We start from the raw sequence: 25,439 nt of genomic DNA, 5'->3' as shown, positions 1-25,439 counted from the left end.
GACAAAACATTATATAGGTAATGTACCAAACTAACCTTCACGTAAACAAAGTATAGAATATTTAATTAGTATAAGATCAATATTTTAATCGCTATTACGATGGCAAGACCAGTTATAATTATAGAACGTACAGGTACGTTTGAAACATCATAAGTAATAAAAAAAATTCTTTTAAAATATACAACAGCTGTGAAATTTATAGGTTATTTTCTTCACAATAAAATACAACTGACGAAATTGAATTATAATGGGAAATGCTTAAGTTATGTGGCATAAAAAACCATATTCACAATATTTTTTGATTTCATTAAAAATTTTAAGGCTATCAACTTATTGGAAGAAATGGTCAAAACAAGAAGCTTGAGGTCATAAATTAAAGCTTACTAAACAAGCTTTAAAAAACTTTTTACGGAAATTGTCTATGAATGTTAGTTTTTAAGTTATATAAGCTTTAGCAGTGATTAAAAACTGATTTTTACGAAAAATCATGAAAATTTCAAACAGCCATAATTTCAAAACTATCTAAACGATTCAGCCCATCTTTGAACTTTATCCAGGTAATCGTCTATAGAATAAGTGTGAAAAATTTCATTGAGATCCGATAAAAACTGTGGGTGCTATCGTAATGACACGACCAGTAATAATCATAGGGATTAGAGGTACATTTGATACATCATAAATAATAAAAGAAATACTTTTAAAATATAAAATAGCTGTGAAATTTACAGGTTATTTTGTGCACAATATAATACAACTGACGAAACTGGATTATCATGGGACAAGCATAAGTTATGTGGAATGAAAAACATATTTTCATCATTTTTTGATTCCATCGAAATTTTCAAGGCTATCAAATTATTGGAAGAAATGGTCAAAATATAAAGTTTAAGGTCATAAATTAAAGCTTATTAGTCAAGCTTTCAAATACTTTTTACGGAAATTCATCTATGAGTTTTAGTTTTAAAGTTATATGAACTTGAAAGTGGATAAAAATTTTTTTTTTTGAAAAATCGTGGAAATTTAAAACAGCCATATCTTCTAAACTAATCGAACGATTTAGCCCATCTTCGAACTTAACCGTGATAATCGCCCATAGAATAAGTGTGAAAAATTTCATTAGGATCCGATAAGGATTCTAGGCGCAATCGTGTTCTCAAAACTTGGTTCTATTACATATATATATATATATATATATATATATATATATATATATATATATATATATACATACATATATAAATTTTTCAACGAATAGTATTTTCGAACTCTACTCAACTAATTATGATAGGTTGTGACAAAATTCCTTGAAAAATCGACCATGAGGACAAATACAATACCTAGATTTTTAAAAAAATCTACCTAAAAAATGCCTCTAGATTAAGGAGAAATTAACCGAAAAATTTTTTTTCCACTTTTTTTGTCAGATTATCGACAAATTCGCGCTGCAAATTTCCGGTAATTTTAACTGTCAAATTACTGTCTTCACACTAAAGTGGCTATGAAGGAAGTTAAATTTCTAAGTTGATAATAGAATGGCTATCAGGGTTAGTTCAATCAAAGTAACCCATTATGTATATTATATTTTCAAGTGAATAATGATCCAAACTAATGATTGCTTCCAAATATATAGAAAATAATTTTAAATATGCTTTGGCATGTATACTACTATAGTCTATTATATAATACTCGATATCTCATATAGTATATGAGAGCAATGCTACCACCATGACAAATGTCAAAAAATGGACAATTATGTGAAAAAATTTGTAGGATCACAAAACGTGGGCGAGCACATTTCAATAGAGTATATTATTGTTTATTAATAATTAATTGTTAGAAACAGAACTAATTTAGTAAAAAATGAATAGAATATATAATAATTTATACTTTTGAAAGTTATTTACGGCTTAAAAAAATATTTTATGGCAATTAAAAATTTGGAGCTGTCAAAATGAGGTCTGTCTACAGAATAGAGACACGACAGGCTCACGCTACACACTCACACACATACGTGTGTTTGAACGTGTACTTGGCGCGAGACACTGCCGTGTCTCTGGATAAAAAAAAGTATAGGAGTCTTTATGAAAAAGTTAACAAATCAGAACGTAAACATTTAATCTAAATAATTCGTGTGTGGCACGAGTGCTTGAGGCATGCTCATTTGGATTTTTCAAACTTTTTTTCAATCCCGCCACATTCCAGAAACCAATCTTGTAAAACACTTTTCCCCCCTTCTCCTTTCTCTCTCTAGCCCCTCTCCCTCCCCCCACCTTCCTTTCCCTTATCCTTATTCGTTTCCCGTCCTTGCTACCCAAATCTGATTCACTTCGTCCCATACCTTTAATTTTCCATTCACCCACATCTTCATGTAACCTACTTTCACTCTCTTTCCCTGCATTCTCTCTTTTTATGCTTCTCTCTCAATCATTTACCTGGTTCTCCTCTCATCAACCGTTAAATCATCATCAATTCTTTCTCGCTCCCCCTTCAATTTACTTTTTGCCTTCATAACTTCTTTCTTTTTCTCTATCCCTTCTAGTTCTACCCATACTATTCCCCTTCCATCTTCATCTGCACCTCCTACTTTTCTCATTTTCACCCTCTCTTCTACTACCCCAATTTTTCCCATATTTTGTCTACCTCCTTCACATATTCCTCCCCCTCTCCTAATTTAACTCCTCTAATTACGATATTTTTCCTTCTCGTCTCTCTCTCCCTTTTGTCCATTTTCACTCCTAGCTCCCTGACACTTCTTTCCTCAACCCCATTTCCCCTTCCCCCTCCACTTTCATTCTCCTCATCTCTTGCCCCCTTACCGCTGTCCCTATCTTTCTTCCTATCCTTTTCTAAACTTTCTACCTTTTTTTCTGGTTCCTCTATCCTTTTTCCCATTTCTGCCCTCTCCTCCTCCCACCACCTCCTCATTTCCTCTCTTTCCTTTCTAGCCTCCGATGCCAACTCCTCTACTCTTCGCCCCAATCTTCTCGCACTCCGACTTCATTATTTCTTCTACCATTTTAAACATCTCCTCCATTTTCAAATCCTATTTTTCTTTTTCTGGCGTCCTAACGACTATCCTACTCTTTTTAAAAACCTCCGCTTTTTCTAACTCCTTCGACAGTCTAACTTCCCGCTCTTGTTCCCTTTCTTTTCTCTTTCCTCTAAGCACTACCTCTACTAGTTCCCCTTCACTTCCCCTTCTACTTAACTTTACTCTTTCTATAACTGGTCTTTTCCCACTTCCTTCATCACCCATACCCCTCACTACTTAGCTCTTCTACTTACTCCCTATTTTACCCACTCCCACTACACTTGACACTCTTACCGCTTACTCTTCTACCTTATCTTCTTCGCTAACTCTCTACCTGACCCACCCCAATGTCTCTACCTGATAATTCCTGCTTTACACTCTTGCCGTCCCCCCTTTCCCACGCCTCCCTCAGCTCTACCTCTCTAACCTCACTTTCTTTTTCCCTCACTAAAACACCCTACAAACCCTCACATCCTTTTCACCCCTTTCACTCTTATATTTCCACGTACTCTAAAAACTTCCCTCTTTCCCACCGACTTTTTACACTTTTCTTTTTCCCCAATCTTCGCCTAATTCCCCAAAAATTTTTGCCAACCACAAAAACCACTCACACTCACTCTGTCGCCGGAAACGGAAGATAAATAATCTAATAATATAAATTATATAAAAGTTGTGAAAAATCAGAGTGAATAAGTGACGTTTGTTGTAATTGAAACATTAAATAAAAGACAAGTTCATCACTCAATCCGTTCGATTTTCATTCGAAAGTAGTACATAAGATATCATCCTACCAACCCAGCCGCATCCATTCTACTAACCCTACAGGAAGGCCGAGTGAGCTGTTTAGTTCTGGAGGGATAATACCTGCCGCACTAGAAGAATTGACATCGAAAGGTAGGTGAAAGAACTATTATTCTATCATTCTTCAAATATTCTTGCCTGATACAAGAGCACCAGTCTCTTCAAAAACGTTTGGGTTCTTAATGTTCGAAATGATCCACTATAAATAATAAATTATAGGAAGATAATTTCTTCCTCGTATTCTTTATTGTTGTCTGCACCTTCCAACCCGCTTGTCTAAAATTACTATCGCTATCAAAGGGAGAAATCCTGGATAAATAATTAAAAATTAAGCAGCGGATATAACACTTTAAATTTATTTATTTATTTATTGACGCCACTCGGCAATTATACAAAAATTCACACAAAATGTGTATCTATAGAACATAAGTAGATAATATAATATCATCAAGTATAATCTCATAAACTAACTAATGCATTGCACAGATTTCCATCATAATCTATACAAAATCTTATATATAAATTATAGCAGAAAAATAAATATCACAGAAATATACCAGAAAAGAAATCTATTATTTAAATAACAACATTAAATTAAATTAGATTAGAAATTCAGCAGAAGAAATGGTAAATATCATAACTATAAATTGATACAAGGTTCATTTTCACTACCATTGCGCTGTGCACCATAGATCAGATCACTTCGGGATTACGCTCCTTGCACACTTTTTAATGTCCTTTGTCGATACATCGAAAATATCAATTTGTGGAGCAAACTCATTCACTGCTTTCGAGATACGATATATAGGGGCTTTCATCGCGTAGTTAGTTCCAGCAATGGCCAATTCCAACGTTCTTACTGATCTTAAGTTTGTAGCTGGTACCACAAAGTTTAATTGATTTAATACATCCGGGATATCTAGGTGACCATTTATAACACTTGCCCCATAGCAGAACGTCAGACACTTCCTTCTGACAACCAGCTCCTTGTATCCAACATAATCATAACCCTGTCTTCGATCCAAGGTCATTCCTCTTCGATTGAGCCAGTATCTGATATGCCTGATAAATTTGACCTGCACTGCTTCTAGCTTGTCAATCTGGTATCTGTGTATCGGATCCCATATGATACACCCATACTCCATGACCGGTCTTACAAGGAAATCGAATAATTTTATCAGGGTCCTATCTAAACTAAAGTCCTTACTCGATCTTAAAATATTTCCCAAAACCTTATTAGCCTTGAGCGTAACACAGTGAACGTGCTTATCGAAAGCTAGTTTTGTGTCAACGTACACTCCCAAATCTCTGATACCATCCGCCTGTGAGAGCACATGGTTACCGATGTAATATTGATTGTCACTGACCACTGCTCGCCGGGAAAATTACAACACAGCACATTTCTTAACGTTTAGGCTCAATTTATTTACTTCACACCAGTTACTTAATTTATTAATGTCATCTTGCAGTATGAGTATATCACCCACATTCTTAATGCATCTGAAAATTTTTGAGTCGTCAGCACACAGCGCATATTCGGACGACAGAGCATTACCAATATCATTAACAAATATACAGAAGAGGATGGGACCAAGATGCGACCCTTGAGGCACCCCAGAGGTAACCTCAAACTCCCTGGAAATATGATCACTAATTTTGACCTGTAGATTCCTCCCTCTCAGATATGACGCAAACCAGTCCAATATAAACCCCGACATTCCGTATTTTCGAGTTTAGCCAGTAATACTTCATGGTTCACCATATCAAAGGCTTTACTGAAGTCTGTATATATGGAATGGACTTCCCAATTGTCGGATAGGTGCTGCAATATATACTCTGTATAAGTCATCAAATTTGTTGTTGTGGACCGGGCCTTCATAAAACCGTGCTGCTGATTTATCATCATACCCTTGAACCAGAACTCGATGTTACCAAGGATCATCTTCTCAAAAAGTTTGGACAGTGCCGATTGAATGCAAACTTGCCTATAGTTGTTGACCTCATTTCTAGCGCCAGATTTGTGTAAATTGTAAATTATTATTTGAAATAATTTAAGATAATTTGAATCTTCAATATTGCATCGTTAAATCACGCTGCTTTCAAGTATAATTTTCAAATAAATCATTTTGAATTATATAGAATCATGAAAATGGAGAATTTAATTTGAGGCTGAATATTATTCTTTGGAATGATTTGAATCATTTCAAATTAAATTGAATTAGAGAATAATATCGCAAATTCTGGTTCCTTGGACAATTCAGTATTTGAAATAATTTAAACTCTCGAATAATTTCAAATTATATTGAATTAGAAAATAATGTCGCATATTTTTTCGGACCAAGTTTATCGAAAGTTTTCTGTCCTATAAATTTACAAATATTTCAGTTCGGAAAATAATTATATTACAGTCTAACAAAAAAAGTCTAAAAAACAAAAAAAATTTTTACTCATAAAAATAAAATTTTTTCCCCCTACGTTCCAAGTTCTGTCGCTTTTTTTCTATCGACTCTAAGCGTATAAAACACGACGAGACCTTTTCTTGCAAAGACTTTAATTTCCTACAAGATCTCAGAATCCAAAAATCGGAGAAACAATTTTTCACATAGTTGCTAGAAAATAAAAAAAAAGTTTTTCAATGTATGTGTGAGTGTGTAAGTATGTTTGTTCGTAAAGATTTTTTATTTCAGATTGTCGTGATTCTAAACCCACCTAATTATCATACTGTTGTTATGTCCAAATAATTTTTTTTTTTATTTTAATAATTATTTAAAATAATTATTTCTGAGCTCCTCTTTGAAAAGCGCGCGAAAACGCAGCGTCAGCTTTTTCACCTTTTTATGCGGCAAAGAATAGTGGGAAGACACCTGCAATAAGTTTAACGAATAAATAATAAACTGTCGTCACTTTCCACCAATGACAATAATTATAAATTCCCCATCAAATCACCAACCAAAGTTTATAAAAAGCCTGAGCACCCATAGCTCAGGGCTAGTCGGTTCTTAAAACTTACGGTCCGCGAATATTCGAACGTCGAAATTTCGTGCACTCTTATTGCAGGATTCCGCCCTAGGCGTTGAAAGGTCAATAAGAGGATTTTTAATATTTCCAACATAAACCTTATTGCAGGAATCCGTTTCGGCGTTGAATAATCAATAAGGCATTTCTTAATTTATCTAGACTAATTCTTATTGCAGGAATCCGTTTCGGCGTCGAAATAATCAATAAGAAATAGTCAAAGATCGTGAATTTATCACTAACCTTACTGCAGGAATCCGCCCTAGGCGTAGAATAATCAGTAAGGCATTTAAAGCTAAAATCTTTTGTATCCAATTATTGCAGGAATCCGTTTCGACGTTGAATAATCAGTAATTGAATTCAAATTATTATTAAAAATCCTCAAATATTGATCTGAAATTCGATCTGACGCAACTGTAGTAATCGTTCGTCTAATACAATATTTGTCGGATTTTAAAAATCATCCGGTACGATCGAACCAGTGACGCAAATCACGTGAATTTGCGATTCCATCTCGTGCCGAGTTAATTTGCGCATAAAACCACTTTTCGGGTGTGTAAAAGGACGCATTAAATATAAATTAAAATCTTAATAAAATAATTGTCAAGGATAAATAATCCTATAATATAAAGTAAACTTAAAATTGTGAAAACTAGAGTGAATAAGTGACGTTTAGTTGAAAACGTTGTAATTTGAACCATCAAAATAAAGACAAAGTTCATCACTCCAACCTTGCGGTTTTCATTCGAGAGTAGTACATAAGGTCTTATCCTATAACCCAGCCGCGCCCACTCAACCCAAATCCTAGGAGGAAGGTCAAGCGAGCTGCAACGTTCTGGAGGGGTAAAATCTGCCGTACTAGAAGAAGTTACATCGAAAGGTAGGTGAAGAACTAATTTTTCTTTCCATTATAAAATACTTTTGGCTTAAACAAGAGCACCAGTCTCTTTGAAGACGTTTGGGTTCTTAATTTTCGAAAAGATCCACTATAAATAATAAATTATAGGAAGATAATTTCTTCCTCGTATTCTTCATTGTTGTCCGCACCCTCCAACCCGCTTGTCCAAAATTACTATCGCTACCAAAGGGAGAAATCCCGGATAAATAATTAAAAATTAAGCGGCGGACATAACACTGTAAACAATACTAAGGTTGTATTAATCACCCAATTCAACTTAGTATTTACTATTCAATTCTCTGTATTATTTATCATACCTCATTATCCTCATCATTAAAATCCTCGTGAAGCAATTCAATCGATCCCGATTCTTCTGCCTAAAAAAATAATATAAAAATGGTAAATAATTGAGGATTTTTTCAAAAATAAACGTTCATAAAAAAAATATGTGTGGAGACTTACATCAAACCAAATTTCATCTTCTTGACTTTGTTCATTGTAATCATCATGAAACCATAAATTTGCTTTATTCTTCAATCGTTCATTGTTTTGATTATGAATCCACAAATCTTCATGACCTTGATTTATTTCGTTGTCCTCACAAAGTCTTGGATTCCTATTTATATTTGGCATATTTAAGCTTTGCTGATCGGCAGGTTCTAAAATTTTTTCAGCTTCATTTATTGTTGCGGACTGTATGGTATTATCAACAGTTTCGGTAGGACCATCAGTAAAGTCATTTTCGATCTGTAAGATATTAAATGAAAAACAAATGAGTAAAACGCTCAGCTCTATTAATCAACTTTTAATAATACTTTTTGCTATTATCAATCTTACATTGCTTGATAGTTTTAATGGTTTCAGATAATGTTCATAAATAAAATTAAGGATTTTATATATTATTTCATAAAATGAATTTTGTTATAATATTTCATATACAAACTTGAGATTAATGTCTAACTCTACAAATAATTAAAGATACTTCCAAATAGCGACAGAATTTTTAATATTTTGTAATGGGGTAAAATTTAAATAGATTTTAATAATTAAATTTAAATTTGAATAAATTTCCCGCGGTTGGTCAATGACCCAATAACCATAAACCCCGTGATCTAGTTGATCGACTTGTCACCGGGAGCGCCAATTTTGGAGGCTCGTCCTCCAGACCCAATTAGAATTTAACGGGGAGGGGTCAATGTACGATTAGAGCCGAAGGGTCACGAGATGAAAAGTGAAAAGTGAGTGACAAGAGTGAAGATACACACAGTCGGACGGACCGGCCTAGAGACCAGACGGGTGACCGCATACATCATTACAGGTAATTATCTAAGCTCTAGGGAGGTTATTAGTGGAACCTTCTAGAAGCCGTAAAACAATCAATTATTTTAATTGTGTATCCGGCAGGTAGCCGATACACTGAATTTCATATATTTATTTGTACTGAATTGTCCACAGATTAATTGAGAATAGTTGGGAGAGAACTGGGAGGAATTACCGGAAAAGGAACGGGAATCGGCAGAGACGACCGGGAATAAAAGAAAAAGAAGCCACGACATTTTTAAAAAAGGAGAAAAGTAGAGGTTAATAAATTTTCGGCAAGTAGCCACAATTTATCAATTAAGAAATATTAATTAAGTAATTCGTGGGCAGTCGCCATTTCCGGTTCGAATTCTTTATAAATTAACACGCGGTCCGTCCGATAAAATTTCTCGGCAGAAAGCCAGAAATTTTAAATTATAAAATTATTATTAAGAAATTGTTAACTCATAATTTAGATTAAGTTTATTGAAAATTTAAGAAACTAAAACTAAAAGACTGTGAAAGAACGATAAGACGTTAATGTTATAACAGTTAAATTTATTAGTAAAATTGAAGTCAGTTTTTGTTGGATAAATTGTTTATTAACGTGAAGACAAATTATAAAGGAATTAAAGAGAGAGAGAGAGAGAGCGTCAGTCGGTGGCGTCAGTTTTCTAGTATTAGTAACTTCTTTATCCAAAACTCGATACTTGAAAAACTGGAAACATAAAATATCGTCGTGGAAAATTTAAGTATAAAATTATAGAAAGAAAATAAATTTTGTCGTGTTGAAAAATTATCGTGTTAAATTTTATATTCAGAAAATTATGAAATAAATGTACGAATAAATTTAGTCCAGTGGACAAGGAATTAAAACGAGATTAATGAAAAATTTCGGGAATTCAGTCGGTGAAAGAATAAATTATAACGAGTATGAACAGGTGTGAATAAAGTCCTGGGGACGAATTAATAATAAAATAAAGCTGAATTAATACATTTTAAACGCGTGTGTGTGAGTGTGAATAAAGTCCTGAGAACTCGAGTGTAAAAAAGTGAGTGTGTGTGAGAAAAATTAAATTTCTTGTGGAAATGTTTTAAAATAATAGATCCAGGGGATCTGGCAAGTTGCCAATTTATTTTAAACAAAATTTGATCCAGGGGATCAGGCCGGTGGCCATTTTCGTATAAAGTCCAGGGGACTAATTTAATTAAGATCCAGGGGATCAGGCCGGTGGCCATTTCGTTATAAAAGTCCAGGGGACTCGTTCGTTAAAATAATAAAAGATCCAGGGGATCAGGCCGGTGGCCAATTCGTCATAAAAGTCCAGGGGACTCGTCGTCATTTAATTAAAAGATCCAGGAGATCTGGCCGGTGGCCAATTTAATATAAAAGTCCAGGAGACTCGTTTGTATAAATAATAAAAGTCCGGTGGACAAATTTTTAGTTAATTAGTTGTAAGAATAAGAAGTCCGGTGGACGGTTTTGTTAAAAATAGTTATAAGGAATAAAAGCCCGGTGGGCATAATTGTGATTTGTTAAATAAAAATGAACTTATATTGATTTAAATTGTGTGTAGAAATTAATTTAATCCCTCAATCTCCTCACTCGTATTTATTTCAACGACCCTGATTTCATATTATAACATCTCCGGTTCTGGAAGGCCGAGTCTTAACTTCCAGTGGCGCCCTTAATAACATCATTTAATAAAGGGGCCAAACTTGGCAAGATTGAGATATACCCTGTTGTAATTTCTCGTTATATAGTTGTATCATTTCGAATTTGTTATTTAGTTCAGACAAATCAACAATCTCATTAAGTCAAACTACAATAAAAAAAAATGTAAACACTCAAGGAGCTCGAAAACTGCGGGAAGTTTTGGGGCTGGCCCGCAGGGCCAACTAATGCCCAGATTTTTTTTTTTACCGTGGCAACGCATATATCTGTGCTCAATTCACGTTTATGTATACCTATTAGGCTGTCCCAAAACTTCCCGCAGTTTTTGAGCCGTATTAAATATAAAAATACTCGTATTAAACTTTTATTGATCAATTAAAAATTATTAGAGTTATAAATGTGAGATTAATATTGTAAATAGTTTTTTTTTTAAATCTATACCTCGGTGGAATTAGTACTACGTTCTTTGTTAATTAATATTAATTTTCGATTTTTTTTTAACCAATAAAATTTTGATACGCTTATTTTTATATTTAATACGGCTCACTCGAGATATTTATCGTCACATCCTATAACATTAGAGTGGCGCTGCTTTCGTGGAGGGTTGAAAGGGGGAGAGGGGTGGCGGGCTTAAATTTACATACCCGAAAACTCAAACACTTTGAATTTATTAAACGTAATTAATTTATTGCAATTAAAATTAATTTAGAACTTATTAAAAATAAGATAAGGGCAATTATTATTAATCTTCGCAGGCTAGAATGGATTCTAAAAATTTTGTTTGACTTTTAATTGATAACAACTGTGAGTAATTTTTGTAAAATTCTATATCTCGGCGCAATTGTAACTACATTGTCTTATTTTTAATTAAGGTTTTATTTTTTTTTATAATTAATTAATAAATTTTGAATACGGTTATTACAGTTAAGTCATTGCATATTTTTAAAAGGTAGGCGAGGGGGCTACTATCTAAGAATGCCCTTAAATTGAAAAACAAATAACTAACATAATATTTTTAATTTATTATTTTCTACTTCGAAATTATTTCTCATTATTATAGTTGAAAAAAAAATATAATCTACATAAGATTGAGTATTCGGTAGCTTAGGAATAAATTAACTGTTTTAGATTAGATTCAAATAAACGGATGACCAGATTAATATTGAGGAAGGAAAGAAATAAATGATTAATAAGGATGTAGAAAAGGGGTGGGGGAGGAAAAACGGAGAACCACTAAAGTTTTTTAAAAAGTTTTTTTTCTTTTCAATGTTTCTTAAACCGTCCAAAATCACGTTTGAATTTATAAGTAAGCAAGTTTTAGAATTTGTAAGAAAATAGTATAAAATCGATTAAATTTTTTTTCTTATCAATTTACAATAAAAAAAACCCTAGTGTCAAATTACTTCATATATATTTCAATAATGAACTTCAAAATTCACTTTAATGTTAATAATAAATAGTGATCAACAAATGAAAATTTAACAATATAAAGTAAATACTTAAACTTTTTCGAAAATCAAAAGTGTCAGCTGAGAAGTTAATGTTAATGACTGTTGTTTTATAATAAAATTTTGTTTTGTTCTTTCTTTGCATCCAATACTTATGTGAAACGTAATTTTTCTGTGTAAATTACTCACTAAAAAATTTAATTTATTCAAATTTATTAGATATCCAGAAATTTTTTTTTTAACTTTTTTAAGGGTTACCCTATTTTGCCATAAAAAGTAATAAATGTTTTAATATCAACTTTAGATAGAACAGAAAAAAATTTTTCTCTGCTCGAGAAAATTTATTTTTTTCATTTTATAATGAAAGACATTTTTTAGTGCAAGTAAAATTTTTTTTTGGGCAAGTAAAAATTTTTTGTGCCAAGAAAACCTTTTCTTCTGTGTAATGAAAGATTCTTTTTTCTGTTTTAAAAACAACAGAAGATGTCAGGGCGTAAACAGAAAATAAAGGAGGAGGACAATTGGGGTAGTCAAGTAATCAAATTGCGGTAGCAATTATTAAACCGTATGGTGCCCAATGAGGCAGGCCGCAGCAAAGCGGCTGGAAAAAAAGAGCCAAAGTTAAGCTGGATGAATGTCGGACAGTCCGGTTAATACATCAGAAAGTGACGAAGGAAATGGTAGAGGACCAGCCATTAGAAATCCGGGCCCAACCATCAACCTCGGAAACGGTGGTTTCCGGTATTAAAATGGATCCCCCCCCCAATCATCAAGACCAAACCCTTTGTTTACTATCCTCCAAATCTTAATCATCATGATTATGACGACGGGGATTTCTCAATCGATTTCGGTGAGGAGGCGAATCCTGAGTTGACAGTAGACCAACCGAGATAAGTCAGTGGTCTACAGTCGATTCAGGATTATGAAAAAAAGGTTCCACTGCTCAGTGAAATGGAAGCCTGTCCGTTACCGCAAAAAAAAGGGGAGAAGATTTAGGGCAAGAAATGATGAAAATCAGTTATTCATAGTTACGCAAAATAAAGAAGGGACTCTTCAATATAGGCAAGATAAAGAGACTCCAACAATAAAAGCTTTGTGCCTCTGTCAGCGCAAAAAATAACTAAAGAGTTATTGTAAATAGTTTAAATAACTGTAAATAAAAATAGACGCTCTGAAGTGGTTGTAAATAGTGTAAATAGTGTATATAGTTTATATATATATATATATATATATATATATATATATATATATATATATATATATATATATATATATATATATATACACTTATCCAAAAAATTAAAGGAACAAGAAAATTTTATAAATTTTTAAGTGATTTTTGGAAGGCTGTATTTTCGTGAAAAATGATCGCATCGAAAAAATAAAAAAAGCAAATTGAAGCTTGAAATCTCTAGTTTGAAGATCTTCCAGCAAAATATTTTTTTGAGCCACGGTTTTTGCGGAATCATAAGAAAAAAGTCGAGACAAAATTTTTCTAAATTTTTTGGTTTTGTTTTTTAGGTCTACGGGGCCGGGAAAAATTTTTTCAAAAAAACGAATTCATGGCTCGTTTAGGAAATTTATTCAGCTACAATTTGCTTTTTTTTGTTTCTCTGTACGACAATTCGCTGCTGAGATATCAGCCTTTAAATGAAAAAGGAGCCTTTTGTCTTTGATTATTGATATCTCAGCAAGTAATGGTCACACAGTAATTTAAAGGGCAGTTAAATAAACTTGAATAAATTCTCTACAAGCTCCATTTTCGATTTTTTCAAAAAAAAATTTTTTTTCATCTTTGATATCCATTTGAAAAACCCACAAAAAATGGCCATTTTCTGGTTTTTTAGTCAACTCATCGCTACTCTGCAAATATTGATAAAAAAAATAATGTTGCCAGGTAATTTTACAGCTTAATGTACCCCCAAATACCGTGAAAATTTTCAGATTGATCCATTGAACCGTTTGTCCGGTCCGATTGCTCAAAGTTTTGCAAAACAATTAAAGGAACAAGTTTTGTTCCTTAAATTGTGTAATCATGACCAAAATGAAAAAATTAATTTTTTTCGGATTTTCTTTCATTTTGGCGTTAGTTATTCAGTAAATGTAAAGTAAAGAGGAAAAAAAAAAATTTTCCAAAAAACGAGACCAAACAAGAATTTTTTTACATTTTTTTTTTTTTACGTTTCATTCGGGGGGTTATTTTTTTTTTCGTTTTTCGGAAAAAATTTTTTTTTTTCCTCTTTACTTTACATTTACTGAATAACTAACGCAAAAATGAAAGAAAATCCGAAAAAAATTAATTTTTTCATTTTGGTAATGATTACACAATTTAAGGAACAAAACTTGTTCCTTTAATTGTTTTGCAAAACTTTGAGTAATCGGACCGGACAAACGGTTCAATGGATCTATCTGAAAATTTCCACGGTTTTTGGGGGTACATTAAGCTGTAAAATTACCTGGCAACATTATTTTTTTTATCAATATTTGCAGAGTAGCGATGAGTTGACTAAAAAACCAGAAAATGGCCATTTTTTGTGGGTTTTTCAAATGGATATCAAGGATGAAAAAAAATTTTTTTTTGAAAAAATCGAAAATGGAGCTTGTAGAGAATTTATTCAAGTTTATTTAACTGCCCTTTAAATTACTGTGTGACCATTACTTGCTGAGATATCAATAATCAAAGACAAAAGGCTCCTTTTTCATTTAAAGGCTGATATCTCAGCAGCGAATTGTCGTACAGAGAAACAAAAAAAAGCAAATTGTAGCTGAATAAATTTCCTAAACGAGCCATGAATTCGTTTTTTTGAAAAAATTTTTCCCGGCCCCGTAGACCTAAAAAACAAAACCAAAAAATTTAGAAAAATTTTGTCTCGACTTTTTTCTTATGATTCCGCAAAAACCGTGGCTCAAAAAAATATTTTGCTGGAAGATCTTCAAACTAGAGATTTCAAGCTTCAATTTGCTTTTTTTACTTTTTTGATGCGATCATTTTTCACGAAAATACAGCCTTCCAAAAATCACTAAAAAATTTATAAAATTTTCTTGTTCCTTTAATTTTTTGGATAAGTGTATATGATATATATATCCTTTTACCTAACAATTAAAAGATAAGACGCTCTGTGAAGTGTAATTTAAACTAGTGTAAATAGTTGTAGTGTAAATATTGTGTAAGATAAACTGTGGGTTTCAAAAACCCCTGCACAGAATACCTACGTTCCTCTTTCCATGTTCCACCCCATTTATCCATCGATTGCTATCCTTAAGTTCAACTACGCAATGATGATGGATAGCATAAGATAGATCAATTTAGGTTGATCAATGTTTCTTATTGGTTGAAAGCTGAGCGTATTTGAAAAAAAAAAACTAATAAATATCGTCTTTTTTTTTTATTCCTATCGCATCTTGTGTGGAAAATTGTAAATAGTTGTGTATATTAAGAGTCCAAACCCTAAAAGATCAGTGCCGTAAACAGTTTCGAATATAGACACTCTTTGCAGTGATTAGTTTTAAGATTATAAATATATATTAATATTAATTAGATTTTATGTTAGGTACGCTTAAAAATAATGATTTTCAAATTCCAGAAATTCAGTATCGTAGTTATTACTATGAAACGGCAAAGGGATGACCATCCCTTGTAAGATACGAGAGCGAAGCGACGCAGATTGAGTCGACAAAGAGCTAAAAAGAGGAAAGCTGAAATAGAGCCAGTTGCTGACATGCTGAAGAATGTTAGTTTTGACACAGTTTTGACACAGAAGATTCGAAGATGAGCATTGATGCCAAAAAACCTCGTTTAAGCGATAATGAAGTTGACAACATCGATATACCAAAATCAACTAAAAAAATACGATATTGTCGGCGTTGTAAAAGCACCACACACACAAGACCAAATTCAAAAGAGTGTTCGAGTATTATTGTGCGTGATAAGAAACCTCCTCCAAAACGAGCTTCTAAAATTGAGAAGAAAAAAAATAGATGGTTAGTATTATTTGAAAAATTAGGGGAAGAGGGGGTGGGGCAAAATGGGCCCCTTAAGAAAAAAGGGCTCATATCCTCAGTATTTCTCACTTGTTTTACTTTTTTCTAGCCCCTTTACCTTTATTGAAAAAAGATTTTAATATATTTTTTTCTACCGCTTTTACAATTTTGGGTCTTCTTTTGTCATGTATTCGTATTCAATATGCTCCAAAAATAAAAAATTCAAATTTGGAACAAAATGGGCTCTCTAAAAAATCTACTAGAATTCCACTATTATTAATTTCATCTCAATAATATATTACACATCAAGGGAGAAAAGTAGGACACTTCAAGCCGAGTGTACGAGAGCATGGATCGCGAATACTCGGATTAAGATTTCCTTTTTTCCTCCGTTGTGTGTCTACGATTTTTCACCAGATCTGCCCCTAAAAATTCAAAATTTTGCCTCTCAAACACTTTGCAAGGGTTTCTTGTTCATAAGTCATTTAGAATGGACAAAAATTTTAGGGGGCCCATTCTTCTTCCCCTCCGCTTTCCCCTATAATAATCAAACTTTAAGCTTTAATGATTTAGAATTAAAAATAAATTTTCCTTACAGAGAACCTTCAGTGTAAATTTTGTGGGTTGAAAGGACACATTAGAAGAACATCCAAGCTGTGTTTAAAAAATATACCATCCAAGCGCAAATTGGCATTAAACGATGATTTTAGAGACACTGAAATATATACGATTCAAAAAGGGTTGACAAGTTTTTTGAATGCTTCAGCGTTAACTGGAGAACAACGACAAAAAATAATTAGTATTATTTGTCAAGATGTGTGTAATCTATCGCGTTTATTTTTAAATTTACAACTATACATAAATTATTTTTATAAAACTCATGCATTATTGATGTCGTTTGACACGTTTAAAAGCTTATATAATACCGGTCAACCAAAATTTTTATATTTCGTTTACAAATTGATAAGAAGTAAAAGTAAGATAGTCATTAATGATCCTAATTTAGTTAGTGATAAATATTTGAAGATAGTTGACGAATTTAATTATAATATGAAATATTTAAGTACGGTTTATGAAGATTTGGTAGTTAATTATACATTCACATTAAAAAATAATTTACAAATGCATGCATTGAATAGAATAAAAAAATTGCTTGTTTAAAAGATTCAGATTTAAATAAAATAGATATTAAAGAACAATGTACTCAATGTTCGGTGGATCATAAGCGTGATGAAATTAATCCAACTATAATAGAAATCTGCGGCTCCCTGCCTTTATAAATCCGGAATAATTTCTCATGCAAAAATTTCTCAGCAATAATTACTCAAACAAAAATTGATCCGACACAAAAATTTCTCGCTATAAAAAATTCTCAAAACCAAAATTACTCACTACTAAAATTTCTCCACGTACCAAATCTATATTATTTTTTGTATCGGTACTACGCTCTCCATCTCCATTTTTTAAACACAAATATAAATAAGATTTATTATAATAACATTAAAAATTAATAAATATATATAAATTTTTATTTATTACTACAAATTTATTACATTTTAATGTTTAATATCTATAAAAATATATTTAAAATTTAATGTTATGGGAAATACCCCGCAGATATTCTTCAATGGGAATATCACGGTATTTCTTAACGACGTTTATGATCCGACGATCATTACGGATGTATATAGCCTTAGATTTCTTTGAAGCGTCACCACGTATCAACTGCTCCAACCTCAAATCTACAAGTGCCTGTTCATCACGTAATAAATGGATAAACTTCCATACATTCAAGTGCGCAGCTTGTGCACGATTACGAAGACCACAATGCCAGCCTTCGACTGCGTTATTGGTACGATGATCGCCTTCTAAGGCTGATAAATATTGATTCCAAAGCCGTATATTAAACGTTGACTTATAAAATATAAAGTAGCTTCGAAATTTACAGGTTATTTTTTTCACAATAAAATACAACTTTCGAAATTGAATTATAATGAGACATGCATAAGTTATGTGGAATGAAAACCATATCTTTAATATTTTTTGATGCCATTAAAATTTTGAAGGCTCTCAAATTATTGGAAGAAATGGTAAAAACATAAAGTTTCGGTTCATGAATTAAAGATTATTAAACAAGCTTACAGATACCTTTTACGAAAATTGTCTATGAATATTAGTTTTAAAGTTATATTAGCTTTAGCAGTGATTAAAAACTGATTTTTACGAAAAATCATGAAAATTGTAAACAGCCATAACTTCTGAACTATTCGACTGATTCAGCCCATATGCAAACTTGATCAAAATAATCGCCTATAGAATAAGTGTAAAAAATTTCATTAAAATCCGATAAGAACTGTGGATGCTATCGCAATGACTAGACCAGTGATAATCATAGGGAGTAGAGGTACATTTGAGACATCATAAGTAATAAAAGAAATACTTTTAAAATATAAAATAGCTGTGAAATTAACAGGTTATATTCTTCACAATAAAATACAACTTTCGAAACTGGATTATAATGGGACAAGCATAAGTTATGTGGAATGAAAACCATATTTTCAACATCTTTTTATTCCATTAAAATTTTCAAGGCTATCAAAGTATTGGAAGAAATGGTCAGAACATAAAGTTTGATGAGTCAAATTAAAGCTTATTAGACAAGCTTTCAGATACTTTTGACGGAAATTGTCTATGAGTGTTAGTTTTAAAATTATATGGACTTGAAAGTGAATAAAAACGAATTTTTTTGAAAAATCGTAAATATTTCAAACAGCCATAACTTCTGAACTAATCGAGCGATTTAGCCCATCTTTGAACTTAACCGTGATAATCGCCTATACACTAATGGAAAAAATTAAAGGATCAAAAAAAAATTCTAAATTTTTAGGCGATTTTCAACAGGCTCTAACTTTGAGAGAAATGGTCGTACAAGAAAAAAAAAAAGAAATTGTAGCTCCAAGTGTCTACTTTTTGGATTAGAACTTTAAAATTTTTTAGCGTCAGCAGTTTTTGAGTAATCTTAAAAAAACCAGCGACAAAAAAATTTTCAAATTTTTTTAATTTTTTTTTTTTTGGTCTACGGGCGTGGAAAAAATTATTTTTGCTAAACCACTATGAGGGTCGGATACCTTCATTATTCAGCTTTAATTTCTTTTTTTATGGACCTTGATACGTCCACTTCTCGCCGAGATATCGGTCTTCAAATGGAAAAGGATCCTTTTGTCTTTGATTATCGATATCTCAGAAACCAATGATCGCACAGAAAATTAATGATGGGTTTTAAAAACTTGAATAAATTCCCTTCAACGATTAGCCATTGCTTTTTCGAAAAAAAAAATTTTTCCTATCGTCACATGAATTTAAATATGCAACAACAAAAGGGCTTTTTGTGGATTTTTGAAAAATCAAGCGCTGAAACGAAAATATTGTGGAAATCGATAATGTTAAGTGTGCATTTTACAGTTCAATACGTCCACAAAAACCCTACGAAGAGCCAGATCAATCCAACCTGCAGTTTATTTGTTTCACGCGATCAAATTTTTGAAAAAATTAAAGGATCACGTTTTTTGCTCTGAAAAGCTCATAATCTCTGACAAAATGAAAAAAAAAATTTTTTCGAGCTTTGTCTACATTTTTATTGCAGACAGTGCTTAAATTTTCAAAAATGAAAAAAGTTTTTCTTTTTCGAACAATTTCAGAAAATAATCACCGCCGGCATTAGCGTTATCCAAAGCGTACCACGTGGAGGTTGCGCGGTCGGATTTACGCTTCTTACACACACACGTGTGTGTGTGTGTGTGTGTGTGTGTGTGTGTGTGTGTGTGTGTGTGTGTGTGTGTGTGTGTGTGTGGTTTTTCAGGAGAAATGAGACCCGGTGGCTCGTCAGTTCCACCGTATTTAAAGACTCCAAACTCATTCTCTGAAGAGTGTGCGTGTGTGTGTGTGTGTGTCTATGGTTTTTCAGGAGAAATGAGACCCGGTGGCTCGTCAGTTCCACCGTATTTAAAGACTCCAAACTCATTCTCTGAAGAGTGTGTGTATGTGTGTGTGTTCATGTCTTCGTCGGTGTCTGTTCGTATGGTGGATCAGCCGCATTTGATAATTTAAAAACGGGTATTGCCACCTCGGTTCTCAATAACGGCTCTTAAACGTTCAGCCATGTTAATGCAAGCAGTAATTTGAGGCTGCGGAATGGTATTTCAAATTTGCTGAAGCGCTCGCTCCAAGGCGGCTAAGTTCTGCAAATTTGGATACTCTCTGCGCAACCGACGGCCCATTATGTCCCAAACATGTTCTATGGGGTTGAGATCTGGACTCATTGCTGGGTTTCGCAATAATGTAATGTCATGCCGCTCAAAGAAGTGCCTGGTAATGTTGGCCGTGTGTGGACGTGCGTTATCTTGCATTAATACGAACGACCTCAGATATTCTCGTCTGCGCAAAACAATGGGCCTTAAAATTTGGTCGATATAGCGCCTTGCCGTTAAATTTTCGCGAACAATTACCAAAGGTGTTCTCCAATTTCGCGAAACACCGCCCCACACCATGACTGATCCTCCGCCGTAGGTGACAACTGGACGGACAAAGTTCTGGCGAAAACGTTCTGCACGACGGCGCCAAACGAGAAGACGTCGGTCGATACCATAGAGATTAAAGCTCGAGGTACGACGGATTGACTTACACCCATCTGGGCGGCAACTGCACGTTGAGGGTAACCTTCGTCAATAAGGGTCACCAACCAAGCAACCTCCACCTCCGATAAATGTCGTCTAACCATGATTAAAAATCGAAAACGTCAGAAACTTTTAATTTCGACGAAAAAAATTTAAAAAAAATTTTTTTTTGTGTAAAGAGGATTAGTTTTTAATAAAACTGTTTAATTAAGCGATTTGCTAAGGATTCACAACAAGTGTAGAAAAACAATCTCTGAAAAGCGTGTGAAAAAGGTCGAAATTCAGTCAGTGGTATTAACTTTTTTTTTAAATTTAATTAACGAGGAATCAGTAAAACCATGGAATGCAGCGGTGGAAACGTGTTGAAAATGACTTAGCGTTGGTTTCTTAAATTTCCTAAAAATGTTCCAAAAAAAAAATTTTCGAAAAAAAATTTTTTTTCTGAAATTTTTCGAAAAAGAAAAACTTTTTTCATTTTTGAAAATTTAAGCACTGTCTGCAATAAAAATGTAGACAAAGCTCGAAAAAATTTTTTTTTTCATTTTGTCAGAGATTATGAGCTTTTCAGAGCAAAAAACGTGATCCTTTAATTTTTTCAAAAATTTGATCGCGTGAAACAAATAAACTGCAGGTTGGATTGATCTGGCTCTTCGTAGGGTTTTTGTGGACGTATTGAACTGTAAAATGCACACTTAACTTTATCGATTTCCACAATATTTTCGTTTCAGCGCTTGATTTTTCAAAAATCCACAAAAAGCCCTTTTGTTGTTGCATATTTAAATTCATGTGACGATAGGAAAAATTTTTTTTTTCGAAAAAGCAATGGCTAATCGTTGAAGGGAATTTATTCAAGTTTTTAAAACCCATCATTAACTTTCTGTGCGATCATTGGTTTCTGAGATATCGATAATCAAAGACAAAAGGATCCTTTTCCATTTGAAGACCGATATCTCGGCGAGAAGTGGACGTATCAAGGTCCATAAAAAAAGAAATTAAAGCTGAATAATGAAGGTATCCGACCCTCATAGTGGTTAAGCAAAAATAATTTTTTCCACGCCCGTAGACCAAAAAAAAAAAAATTAAAAAAATTTGAAAATTTTTTTGTCGCTGGTTTTTTTAAGATTACTCAAAAACTGCTGACGCTAAAAAATTTTAAAGTTCTAATCCAAAAAGTAGACACTTGGAGCTACAATTTCTTTTTTTTTTTCTTGTACGACCATTTCTCTCAAAGTTAGAGCCTGTTGAAAATCGCCTAAAAATTTAGAATTTTTTTTTGATCCTTTAATTTTTTCCATTAGTGTATATATATTTGACTGATACAAAAAAATTGACAAATTTTTTTTTTCTTCATTATATCGAAAATATTGTTAGAAATGACGAAAAAAAAATACTGTGAAAGTTTGAGCTCTTAATATTAATATTAACAACTGCCGCATCGCAATTTTCTATTTTCCGTTTAAATGACATGGGAAAATTTATTTATTAAGCTTTGGAATTTTGTAGCTCTTGGTGGGACCAATACTTTGGAATGTTCAAGACATAATCTTATGCAAAATTTGACGCTCTACATAAAAGGTCTCTTATAATTTTTAGATATTTTTATTTCCTGACAAATCAATTATAGAACTTAAAACAATTAAACGGGGAAAACTTTATGTATAAATTGGGGATCTTGGTTAAATAAAAATAGTATAAATTTTATTGTTATCTCTTGCTTAAATTTCTTTTATCACCAGCGTCACATAGAATAAGAATTTTCTTTCAACCACGTGTCCGGTCAGAACGAGCAAACCTACTCCTGAGATTACATTAATTTTCCCGATTTCAGAACCAGCAAGCAGAACATCTAAATTTATATTTACGATAATTAATTAATAAAATTGAATTTATTCGGGGAAATTAATTAACTGTGGTTCGTGGTTACTGGACACGAAGTAGCCAAGGCCCACCGTTATAACCTTGCTCCTAGGATTTGGGTTGAGTGGGCGCGGCTGGGTTATAGGATAAGACCTTATGTACTACTCTCGAATGAAAACCACAAGGTTGGAGTGATGAATTTGTCTTTATTTGGATGCTTCAAATTTCAACGTTTCAACTAAACGTCACTTATTCACTCTAGTTTTCACAATTTTATCTTTAATTTATACTATAGGATTAACTATCCTTAACAGATATTTTTATAAGATTTTAATTTATATTTAATGCGTCCTTTTTACACACCCGGGAAATGGTTTTATGCGCAAAACTCGGCTCGAGATGGACTCACAAATTCACGTGAATTTGTGTCACTGATTCAATCGAACCGGATGGATTTTAAAATCCGACAAATATTGTACTAGACGAACGATTACTACAGCTGCGTCAGATCGAATTTTACATCAATATTTGAAGATTTTTAATGAAAAGTTTAAATCCCTTGCTGACTTTTCAACGCCTAGGGCGGATTCCTGCAGTAAGGTTAATAGAATTTAGCAATCTTTGACTATTTCTTATTGACTTTTCAACGCAGATGCGGATTCCTGCAATAGGATTTAGGTTAAAAATTATTAAAAATCCTCTTATTGACTTTTCAACGCCTAGGGCGGATTCCTGCAATAAGAGTGCACGAAATTTTGACTTTCAAATCTTCGCGGACCGTAAGTTTTAAAAACCGACTAGCCCCGGGCTATGGGCGCTCAGGCTTTTTATGAACTTACCTTGGCAATTTGATGGGGAATTGATAATTATCGTCATTGGTGGAAAGTGACGACAGTTTATTGTTTATTTGTTAAGCTTATTGCAGGTGTCTTCCCACTATTCTTTGCCGCATAAAAAGGTGAAAAAGCTGACGCTGCGTTTTCGCGCGATTTGCAGAGGAGCTCAGAAATAATTATTTTAAATAATTATTAAAATAAAAAAAATTATTTGGTTATAACAAAGAGAAAGGGGTGGCGGGGGTAGGCAAAACGAGGTACTTCTAAAGTTTTATAAAAAAAATTTTTTTTTTAAATCTATTATAACCATTGTTACATTCTGGCTTATCTATTGATCATACAGAATATTTTTGATTCGACCAGGTTGACGTCGTTAGGGTGTCAATAGACCCCAGGTGCGTCAGCTGTTGACCTTCTCTTATTTTAGGCAAAAAGTTTCAATGACTTACCATGGTGGAAATTATGGGCCTCATAAGTCGGCCCAAATAATCCCTTTTTTCCGTAATTTCTTCGCCTCCGCTGGTGCGTACTCGTTTCGGCTGGTGGCCTTGAAATAGGCATCTGAGTAGTACCCGTAACGAGGGTCGTGAAAAGGGATGCTCCCACTGGGTGGATGGACGGATAGAACGTCCACTGGATCCAACTGCCAACCCTCACTGATACCAGTCCAGAAGACTGGGTTCGCCCGTGAATCCTCCTCTGCACAGGAAGAGCTTTGAAGGCTCGGTTTCTCGGTAAGGACGAGCGACTCCAGCTGTTGGACCACACCACCATAGATCGACAACTCAACAACGCAAGAGCTCGACGGCTCACGAACCTTACTTGACGCGATACCCGAATTTGGAATAACTAACGTCACTGGATCGAGAAGAACTTCCTCGGCAACAATTTCTAGGCGGTGGCGTTGGTGAACTGAACGACCGAGATCCTCATGGATCGTACGAATGACCCGACGTAATTGGGCCTTTTTACCTGCCCTTCGGCTTCTCGGCATGAATTTTGGAAGTCAGGAAGGAAGTGCTTGAGCTGCCGGTATCGGCGCCTAAAACAGGTGAGAATATTAGGTTGCCGGGGACGGCGCCCAATATGAAGTGTGTGTTAATATTGGGCTGCCGGTAGCGGCGCCCAAAGTTAAAAAGGAAAATATATTTTTAATGAAATACGGATAGATATTGAGACAAATCGCTTTTCGTCTTCGCGATTTCTACCAGCAGCCACCAGAATTCGCGGGTTGAACCCTGGCTTAGGCTGGCCTCTAACAAATTTTATTTTACTTGGACAGAGCAGTGGGCTGGGGTTCTTGCAAAGCAAAGACCCGCACTTATTCAAACTCGGCAACGTATGAGAAAACTTATCAACTTACCTCACGGCTTATTAAATTATAGAATATTCTTATTGATGGTCAAATTACTATTTGTAACTTAATTAATATTTATTTTATCAGACTATTTAATAATCTTACTAGTAAAATAGGAAATAAGTAGGATGAACAGTGATAGATGGAATAAAAGGAATTAATCAGAATACTTTGCAAGTTTATTGCCAATTATAATAAATTCAATTACTTACAGTAACGGTTTACGCAGAATACAATATTAGTGGTCCTGGCTGGAACGCAGGATACGCAGTCGTGGCCACGTGGAATAAATCCTTATCGTACACTGATTTTAGTATTTATTTTATTTTATTACCGCGAATGTGTCGCCGGTAACGTATAATACTTTCAATGTACTTAAATTTGATTATAATTAATAACTAGTAAACAATTCAAAAGATACTATATTGCAAGTTAATTGCCAGGAAAATATGCGTTTTACAAAATATAAAATACGTAAGTATCGCAAGTGTAACAATTAATATTAAATAATAGGAACGTCTAAACGTTAACGGATCCAGGATCGAAGTGAAGTTCAATCACCGTAGGG

The 25,439-nt window shown here is 33.4% G+C and overlaps 1 protein-coding gene across 3 annotated transcripts in view; it reads left to right on the top strand.

The window, feature by feature from the left end:
* LOC130666292 (uncharacterized) overlaps nt 1-25,439 on the top strand; it is a 197,526-nt gene that overhangs the window by 50,691 nt on the left and 121,396 nt on the right. The window contains exons 4-5 of one of the 3 annotated variants that reach the window (XR_008989651.1): nt 15,752-16,148; nt 16,747-19,069. The exons of 1 other annotated variant lie outside the window; for it this stretch is intronic. The gene's annotated coding sequence lies outside the window, so the exon portion shown is untranslated. Of the gene's footprint in view, nt 1-12,647; nt 13,343-15,751; nt 16,149-16,746; nt 19,070-25,439 lie in introns of those variants that run through there. One more of the 3 variants, XM_057467128.1, reaches the window with a different exon arrangement.

This window comes from Microplitis mediator, chromosome 4, assembly GCF_029852145.1.
Source record: "Microplitis mediator isolate UGA2020A chromosome 4, iyMicMedi2.1, whole genome shotgun sequence".
Taxonomy (NCBI): domain Eukaryota; kingdom Metazoa; phylum Arthropoda; class Insecta; order Hymenoptera; family Braconidae; genus Microplitis; species Microplitis mediator.
Note: the sequence above shows the minus strand (reverse complement) of the source record. Positions and strands in the feature narration are given on the sequence as shown.